The 10244-nt window shown below is 39.1% G+C and overlaps 1 non-coding gene across 1 annotated transcript; it reads left to right on the top strand.

Annotated features, from left to right (window-relative positions):
• Positions 1-4278: 4278 nt before the first annotated feature.
• LOC112774545 (small nucleolar RNA R71) lies at positions 4279-4385 on the top strand. The gene has a single exon (XR_003189029.1). It is a non-coding gene; the product is annotated as a small nucleolar RNA R71 (small nucleolar RNA).
• The last annotated feature ends 5859 nt before the right edge of the window (positions 4386-10244 follow it).

Below are 10244 nucleotides of genomic sequence, written 5' to 3'. Positions count from 1 at the left end.
CATCATCTCTTCTTATGAACATTTAAACCAAGGGATTGGGAATTTGTTTGTTTTTAGAGAGAATTGGTGAGCCAAGGGATTGGGATCCAATCATATAAGATTTCCAAGCAAAATTCAATGAATGCATTGGTTGAGGAAGGGATAAAAGTTGTTTTGATTCGGAGATCTCAATATCTCCTAACACCCAATGAACTCCCCATTTCTGATTTACCACTTTCTCTTTACATTCTGCAATTAAATTCATGCAATCACCCCCATCCCTTTTAATTTCAGCAATTTAGCTTCTCGCTCTTTAATTCATGCAATTTTACATTCCGCAATTCTCATCTAAATCGTGATTCCGCTCAACTAGAACATACTTCTAATCCGAATTGCTCACTCAACCAATCCTTGTGGGATTCGACCTCACTCTATTGTGAGTTTTTACTTGACGATAACCGGTGCACTTGCCGGAAGGAATTTTGCCGATCGTGCAATTTCCTAAATCGTAGCATAACAAGTTTATGCGCATCACAATTCCAGGACTAACTATGTTGCCCTAGTTCGTTCACTAGTCTCTGTCTGTTTTTCTGTCATTAAAACTTTACAGACTTTTCTTTAGTTTTTTTATCTTTTCTTTAACTTTTTATCTTTCATTTATCTTTGCCTCACTAATATGTTCTTACCACTCCCTAAGTGTTTTATGAAGGTAATTATGAGATTCTGTGCTTAAAGTTGTCTTTCTAAAGCTTTTACAAAAAACTGCCTTTTTCGCATTATTTTATTATTTTTATTAAAATAATATTTTTAATTAAATATTATTATTTAATATTTTATTATTATTTATTATTTTATCATTAAATTTTCGAAAATTACCCCTTTTTAACTTTTAACCTTTAAAAGTTCACTTTTTACCACCTGTAACTTTTAATATTTCTACTTTAACCATCCTAACTTTCAGAAATTACAAAATAACCCCTCAAACACCAAAATATTTACTTCCTTGCCCTTTCTAAGATCTAAAAGGTGTTCTTCAATGTTCTTCACCATACTCAAAGTGTTCTTCATGTTCTTCATAAATTCTTCAGATTCTTTCTCTGTTTTTACCCGTTTTTCAGTCTTTTCAGCAACCGATTTTTACCATAATTCATAATAAATTTGCAGCCACTAAAACCCCATCTTTTCTACATGATTTTAACATAAATTGAACCCCAATTTAAGGTCTAGGGTTCATTTTTCCAGCAGCCATGAAGAACACAAATTCAAAGTTGAATATCATCAAATTTCATCAAATTTTCACCAAAATTTCAACAAGAATTACCAATACAAACAATCAATTTCAAGCACAGCCAAACCATATCATAATCACACAACTCAAACACAATCAATCAAGATTAAATTCGTCAATCCCTACCATGATTTACTGCTCCAAATCTGGTTACTCTTTGAAGTGTTCTTAAAGCACTTTTTCCTCCTAAAACACATCAAGAACAACTTTAAATCCACAAACTCTCAACTGACCAAATCTCACTCAGTATGTTAGGAAGATATATCTCACCTTATACTTGCTGGAAATTCACGTTTCTTGGCCCTCAAGTCAAGTTAAGCATGATTCCTAAGGAAGAACATCAAGAAAACACATGTTTTGCATGGTTTTCCTTGAAAACCGAATTGAAATGGGAGGGAGACAGCCATCTCACCTTATTTCCATCCTTGGTAAGTTACATGGTTATGTAGAGGAAGAAGAGAGGATCATTTTGGTGAAATCGGAGTTTTGATTTGAGTTTTGGTTCAGAAGAAATCAAGCTTTGAAGATTAAGTGTTCATGAAAGTTTCTCTCTTTTCTCTCTTGTTATTTTCGTCCAAAATGATGAAATGAGACAGCCTTGGAGGTCTTGGGGGTGTAAGGTAAGTTGTGATAGGTTGGCTTGGAGGTGGATTAAAATAATATTAAAATATCTCTAGTGTACAACTACTAAAACTAGGTGTATCAGAGCACTTGTAAAAACATCTCTAAAAATTATTTTCTGAGCTACTAGCATAAATGAAACTAGTAACATATTTATTATGAGAATAAAACATGTATAATGAGGCCTTAGCATTGCTAAAGTCATCAGAGAGTGCTGGTGCTAAGCTGCACTAGTAAACCGTAAACCCGGTTAAACCAATTTTCTGTTTTTAACTAAAATAGACCAGGTAACTTATAATATCATTCAAGCATATTCTTATAATAATATAATGATAAGATTATACTATCATCTCTCTTCTCTCATGAATCGAGTCCGGTTTGTCAAACTGAGTCTATTTTCAAAAAACCGAATCAAAACCCCTAACCGATACGGTTCAAAAACTAGGTTCTTCGTGATTGCATTGTCGGGCCTGTCTCAACTAAGGTCCTGAGTTAAAGATAATATAATGACGATGAGGATTGATATGCTTGATGATACAGAAGAAGTGTTCCCTTTACTGATCTTTCGGAGAAATCTGTGTCTTCAGAAAAGATCTCGCGTACTCGAAAATTAGGGTTGTTACATTCTACCCTCCTAAAAGAAAATTTTGCCCTCAAAATTTCAGCCACGTGCAGAATCCATTTTCAAGTGATCTACTTTCTTCAAGCCATCCTGACGAAGAGGTAGGTCCGTTCCTTACAGCATCCAAATCTAACATAGTCATTGCCATGTATATCATAACAGCTATTAGGATAGCTGGTCTTACATCGATTCCTCATTCGGATCTCGATTAAACCATGCCTATTCACAGTCATTGAGGTCTTATCCGCACCAAACAATCAACATTAAGGTGATCAGTCTTAATATCTCAAGTTAAGCACGAACATTCCCAAAATGAGCACTCATAGACATTCATGCCAAATGTATCTTGAAGATACCCTAACAGCATGAGACACACAAGCAGAGTATGCAGTAAAGCATAGTCAGTCCACTCCCCAGGCTCTACTAGGAACGAACTGTTCTGATACCAAATTGTAACGACCCAATTTTCAGTATGGCTAGGATATACCAGAAAGTGAGTGCTACCAATTTGTCATCCTAATTATTATCTATTATTTATTATATGAGCCTGATTCGTTGTTAAAAGGGTAGTTAGTTAGCGAGGTACTTATCTCCTACAAGTCGGACACAACAGCTCCGGTGGCCAAGGATCAGCAGTGCAGCAAGTCCAACAAGTCGGACACAACAGCTCCGGCCGCCTCCAGCCAGCCGGACACGTTATCTCCGACCAGTACCGAAGATCTCATCCGAGATCGACCTCCAGTTTCAGGTAACCCCCGGAACAGGTGCATAGAGTTTCAGCAGCTTCTTCTGTGTAAGTGTGATTTCTTGGTGATCCTCTTCTTGTGTCTCTACTAAGGTATCTCCAGGTTGTTTTAAATGTTTGTTCAGCTCTTCTTCAGTACCCTTATCACTTATAGTGACCATCTTGCAATCTTTCCATCTGACCTTCTTTGCTTCACCTCTCGGGTTCTTCTCTGTGTCACTTGGGAAGCTATCAGTAGGTTTGGGAATCTTCTCAGAGAGGTATCCCACTTCAAACTCCAACCTCTTGATGGTGTCTCCCTGGTTTTTGATATTGGCTCGCACCTCCTCCTTGAACACCTTGTTATCTTGGATTTCCTTACATATGCCTTCAAGTAGAGTCTCAATTCTTGATAGTCTTTCTTCCGATGATGGAGAGTTGAGATTGGAGGGATGAGAAGGGCCATTTTGGCTTTGGTATGGATGTTGAGATGTGTTGTTAGGTGAGTGCTGATATGATCTCTGTGTGGTATGTTGGTGAGCTGCATTGTTGTTGGGGTTGTGGTGTCTCTGATCTTGGCCTTAGTCTTGTTGATTTCTCCACCCAAGGTTTGGGTGGTTCCTCCAGCCAGGATTATACGTTTTGGAGTATGGGTCATGGTTCTGCCTAGGTAAATTTCCAATGTAGTTGGCTTGCTCCTGACTACCCTCTATTTCTTCATTCACTCCTTCTTGAGTTGCTGCTGAAGTGGTGATTGCTGCTACTTGATGCCTCTCCATCTTCTTGGTGAGGTCAGCCAATTGCTTGGTAATCATCTTGTTTTGAGCTAGCAGTGCATCCATATTGTTCAGCTCCATCACTCCTCTAGTGTTGCCTCTTTCAGAAGCATAGAAGTAGTCATTCTTAGCTACAGACTTAATGACATCTATGGCTTCTTCAATAGTTTTCTTCTTGTTCAGAGATCCCCCGGATGAGTGGTCTACTGCCTTCTTTGATTCATAAGAAAGACCTTCATAGAAAATGTGCAACTGCACCCATTCATTGAACATATTTGGCGGCCATCTTCTTGTCAAGTCTTTAAACCTCTCCCATGCTTCATATAGAGTCTCACCATCTTGCTGTCTGAAGGTTTGTGCCTCAGCTCTCAACCTGTTAATCCGTTGAGGAGGATAGAATCTTGCCAAGAATTTGTTCACTACATCTTCCCAGGTTGCTAAACTTCCCTTTAGAAAGGATTCCAGCCATTTAGATGCTTTGTCCTTGAATGAGAAGAGAAACAGAAGTACTCTATAGGGGTCAGGATGAATACCATTAGACTTCACAGTATCACATATCCTCAGGAAGGTGGTTAGATGTTGATTGGGGTCTTCTTGGACACTTCCCCCGAATGAACAATTGTTCTGAATAAGGGTGATGAGCTGTGGCTTTAGTTCAAAGTTGTTGGCATGTATGGTTGGCTTTTGGATGCTACTTCCACAGTTTCTTGGGTTTGGGTTGATGTAAGAACCCAGGACTCTTCTCTCTTGTCCAGCCTGATGCGTTGGACCTTCTCTGCCATGGTTGTGAGCCTCTTCTTCATGATGGTTCTCCATATTCTCATCCATGTCTGGTTCAAAATACTCCTATTCTTCCTCCGTACCAACTATTCTCTTCCCTCTTGCTTCCCTCTTTAATCTAAGGAAGGTCCTCTCAGGTTCAGAATCAAAGAAAGTTGAAGTCCCGCTTCTTCTACCTGTCATACAACCAACAAAGCAAAAGCAAGAAGGGAGTAGATGCAGAGAGTATTCTTGTTAATATTGCTGTTAGTGTGAGTGATGCAATATATCAAATAGTTAGTGGGTGAGTGAACTGAATTGTAAACAACTAAGAAAAGGGTAGGGGAAAGGGAAGAAAATAGCTAAACTGAAAGTGAATTACTCAAATGAAATCAAACGAAATAAAAAAAAATGCTCAATCTAGTTATCCACCAATTTAATCATTGTTGATACAAAATCAATTCCCGGCAATGGTGCCATAAACTTGATGGACGGAAACTTGTCTCTTAACAGATTTCCCTCGGCAAGTATACCGAATTGTCGTCAAGTAAAAACTCACAATAGAGTGAGGTCGAATCCCACAGGGATTGATTGGTCAAGCAACTTTAATTGGAGGAGTGTTCTAGTTGAGCTAAGAAGAATTTGATATGAGAATTGTAGGAAATTAAATGGCGGGAAAGTAAATGGCAGAAAATGTAAATGCTGGAAATAAAGAACGGAATGTAAATGACAGAAAGTAAATTGCAGAATCTTAAATGGGGATTTGGGGAAATGAGCATGAAAGTAAATGGCATAAAGTAAAGAGAATGGGTAAGATCAGAAATGGGGAATTCATCGGGCTTAGGAGATGTTGCATTCTCCGGATCAAGTTCATTTTCATCTCTTCCTCAATCAATGCATTCATTGATCTCCTTGGCAATCTTAAGTGATTGAATTCCAATTCCTTGGTAACTCAATCTCTCAAATCTTGATGAATAGCCAATTCCTTGGTCTAATTGCTAATGAGAAGAGATGAGGTGTGGTCACTGATTATACCACATGTATTTCTAAATCAAAGTATTGGGAGAATTATATGTCACCATATCCGCCCAAACCCCAATTTGGTCTAACATGAGAAAGCATTTCTAGCATGATCTCTTCATTCCTCTTCCAAGGTTCAGAAAAGATCCAAGTATGAATAGTTTCTTTTCCAAGACAACTATCCAATTGGATGAAGATTGAAAGCTTTCAAGTAAAATCAAGAGAAAAGAAAGAAGAAGAATAATGAAAACTATTATTGATCCATCAAATTACAACAGAGCTCCCTAACCCAATGAAAGGGGTTTAGTTGTTCATGGCTCTGGGAATGGAAAGCAAAGATGGAGAGTACATTCTGAAGTAAAACTAGAAGTTGCAGAGAAAGTAAAATTATACAGAGAGTAGTCCTCTCAATCCCCCCAAAAGCTTTTCTCTAGTTCAAAACTACCCCTATATATACTACTCTTCTGATCTTCTAGTTCGCTCTTCAAGTCTTGGATATGGGCCTTTGGATCTTGAGTTAAAGTAGTTTGGAATCTTCAGTGGGCTCAGCTTTACTTGCAGAGAAAGTGTGAAGTAGGCATGGACTTTGGCTAGGACGTTAGTGGCATTAACATTAAGTGAAAATGTGGGTTCGAGAACGTTAGTGACAATCACCTTTTGCACTAACGTTCCTAGCCCAAGATGAGTTACGTTAACTTCAACGTTAGTGGTACTAACGTGACCACTAACGTTGCCTCTTGATCTATCGCGAGCGTTATTGGCGTTTACCTTTGCCAATAACGTTGCCCTTGACCCCTTCTTCCGTACGTTAGAGTCCACGTTAGTGTAGCTAACGTGACTCTTAACGTGGGTATGCCTCAACTTCGAGAGAATTAGTGACACTTACCTTTGTCACTAACGCTCCAAACACCCTTCTTCCCACGTTAGAGTTCACGTTACTTAGGTTAACGTGACTTCTAACGTGGTAGTGATAGCCATCTCCAACGTTAGTGACAAAGGTGAGTGTCACTAACGTTGGCTCATCATTCCTTTCCTCCACGTTAGCTTCCACGTTAATGCAATTAACGTGGCAACTAACGTGGCTAATAGAGGCTTAGTCCAACGTTAGTGACAAAGGTGAGTGTCTCTAACGTTTGCTCTTCATTGCTTCTCCCACGTTAGAGTTCACGTTAATGTAGTTAACATGACTCTTAACGTGGCTAAGTGTGCCCCTCTCCCCAATGTTAGTGGCATTCATTTTTACCACTAACGTTGGAGCTTTACTTCTCTTCCACATTAGCTTCCACGTTAACGTAGTTAACGTGGACACTAACGTGGGCTATGATGGCTCACGAAAGCGTTATTGGTGTTCACTTTTCTTGTTAACGTTGTAAGCTAGCCTCCTTTCCATATTAATGGTCACGTTAGTTGGACTAACGTGGCTATTAACGTGGCATCTTCCTTGCTTCCTTTGTCCTGAAATCAAGCAAATAAAGTGCATCAAAGCTAGGTTCTAACCCATGAGATCATGCATCATTCAATTTATCATTCAATTCATGCATAATTCTCATAAAATTATATAAAATTCACAATGTTTGCTTGAATCAAGATGTAAATGATTATTTACCCAAAACTTGCTTATTTCCAAAGAAAGTGCATGAAACTACCCTAAAACCATAAAGAAAAGGTCAGTGAAACTGGCCAAAATGCCCTGGCATCAAGTTGTTGGGTGATGAAGCACCCCTTAGAACCTAGTTATCCAAGCTTATCTTTGTACAAGAACATCACAGGCATTTATCTAAATTTCCAGCCATTGGTGCCCAGCCTTGTTAATTTCTTTTTGTTTCTTTCTCTTGCATTTTCTTTCTTTTATTTTGGACCTTTTTCATTTGTCAGGTCTCATGAAATGCAACTCAAGTTCATATCACAAAGTCATGCCAACATTCAGCCTTATTTATAAATCAACTAATAAACTAGCACATTCCACCACATAACCTTATTCTGTCTCACATCATACCAGACTTTTACTCTTTCTCTATTTCACAGTTATTTTTCTTTTATTCAAGCATGAGGGATAAAGCATACATTCAAGTAGGGTGAAAATGTAACAAATACTTAGAATAGCACACTTAGTTGACAATTAAAAAGACAGTAAACAAACATATTGCAGACAAGTTAAACTGATCAACAAGGGTACACTTAGACTTCCAACTAGAGCATTTTAAATCAGGGAGAATTAAGTAACAATACAACCTCTTAGTGATGTCTTTTGATTTCTCCTTCGTCCTCATCATCTATAGCTTTTGTACCCTTCTTTGTGTCTTTGGATGATGCATAGTTTTTTTCCAAGATGTTGATTGAGTTCCTGCAGAGTTATTGGAATTTGCTTGTTCCCCAAGAACTTGAAAAACAGTTAGCATGCATGTATACTTGTAATTTTCTGAACTTAAGTTGGTGTGTGGACACCAAACTTAGTTTTTTGCCTACTTCTATATGCAGCAGAGTTAATACATGCATGAAACCTCAAGTACTTTTATTAATAAAGTAAACTATGAACTGGAAAAACAAACTAAGGACTAGAAGCTAGACAACTGTTGAGTAGTTTCCCTGATTGTTTGGAGCTGTCAACTAGTCATGCTGAGGGTGCAATGTGTTCTTAATGAAATCTGTGGTGGAACACCAAACTTAGAATCACACATTCACCCTTAAATTTCTTTGGAGTGCAACACCAAACTTAGCTCCTTGCGATGCAGAGAGTTCCACTGAACTTTCTTATTTAAACAGTAAGGGAAAAGAAAACTACCTTTGGATGGGTTGCCTCCTAACAAGCACTCGTTTAATGTCATTAGCTTGACATCTTATCCTTTGATCATGGAGGCTGAAAATCATAGTGCCTTAGCTTTTTCCCTCTTACTGTGAACTTCCTTTCGGTCTCCTCTTTGATGATCTCTAGGTGTTCAAGTGAAAGGATCCAGTTCACAGTATAGTACTTAGACAATTGTGGAGACACCTTCATTGGTTGGTGGTTTAACATCACTTTATCCCCTGGTGAGAAGCCTTCAGTGGGGATCTTTTTGTTTCTCCATCCTCTTGGCCTCTTTTTCTTTTCTTTCTCAGAAGATGATTCATGCCTTGGTGGTTGATGCACAAAATTGTTACTCTCTTACAATTTCGCACACATGACCAGCAAGTGCACTGGGTCGTCCAAGTAATACCTTACGTGAGTAAGGGTCGAATCCCACGGAGATTGTTGGTTTGAAGCAATCTATGGTTATCTTGTAAATCTTAGTTAGGAAGTCAATTATGTTTATCAATTGAATTGTGAGTAACCAGTAGAGCATAAATTAAAAGATACTTGTTGTGCAGTAATGGAGAATATGTTGGAGTTTTGGAGATGCTTTGTCTTCTGAATCTCTGCTTTCCTCTGTCTTCTTGTTCACGCACGCACGTCCCCCTATGGCAAGCTGTGTGTTGGTGGATCACCGTTGTCAATGGCTACCTTCCATCCTTCCAGTGAAAACTACGCTCACGTGCTCTGTCACAGCACGGCTAATCACCGGTTGGTTCTCGATCCGGTTGGAATAGGATTTACTATCCTTTTGCATCTGTCACTAACGCCCAGCCTTCAGGAGTTTGAAGCTCATCACAGTCATTCAATCCTTGAATCCTACTCGGAATACCACAGACAAGGTTTAGACTTTCCGGATTCTCATGAATGCTGCCATCAGTTCTAGCTTATACCAAAGAGATTCTGATTAAAGAATCTAAGAGATACTCATTCAATCGGATATAGAACGGAGGTGGTTGTCAGGCACACGTTCATGGTTTGAGGAAGGTGATGAATGTCACAGATCATCACCTTCATCACAGTTAATCGCGAATGAACATCTTAGATAGAAACAAGCGTGTTTGAATGGAAAACAGAAATACTTGCATTAATTCATCGAGACACAGCAGAGCTCCTCACCCCCAACAATGGGGTTTAGAGACTCATGCCGTCAGAGAATACAAAGTTTAGATCTGAAATGTCATGAGATGCAAAATAAGTCTCTAAAAGTTGTTTAAATACTAAACCAGTAGCCTAGGGTTACAAAATATGAGTGGACTATGATGGATGATGTAGAGATCCACTTCTGGGGCCCACTTGGTGTGCTGGGGCCCACTTGGTCTGTGCTGGGGCTGAGACTTTAAGCAATTCACGTGCAGAGGCCATTTGTGGAGTTGAACGCCAGTTTTTGTGCCAGTTTGGGCGTTCAACTCCAGTTTTTGATCCTTTTCTGGCGCTGGACGCCAGAATTGGGCAGAGGACTGGCGTTGAACGCCAGTTTACGTCGTCTATTCTTGTGAAAAGTATGGACTATTATACATTGCTGGAAAGCCCTGGATGTCTACTTTCCAACGCAATTGGAAGCACGCCATTTCGAGTTCTGTAGCTCCAGAAAATCCACTTTGAGTGCAGGGAGGTCAGAATCCAAC

The sequence above is a fragment of the Arachis hypogaea genome, chromosome 18 (genome assembly GCF_003086295.3).
Source record: "Arachis hypogaea cultivar Tifrunner chromosome 18, arahy.Tifrunner.gnm2.J5K5, whole genome shotgun sequence".
Lineage (NCBI taxonomy): Eukaryota > Viridiplantae > Streptophyta > Magnoliopsida > Fabales > Fabaceae > Arachis > Arachis hypogaea.
The sequence above is the reverse complement of the archived record's forward strand: the minus strand, read 5'-3'. Positions and strand labels throughout refer to the sequence as shown.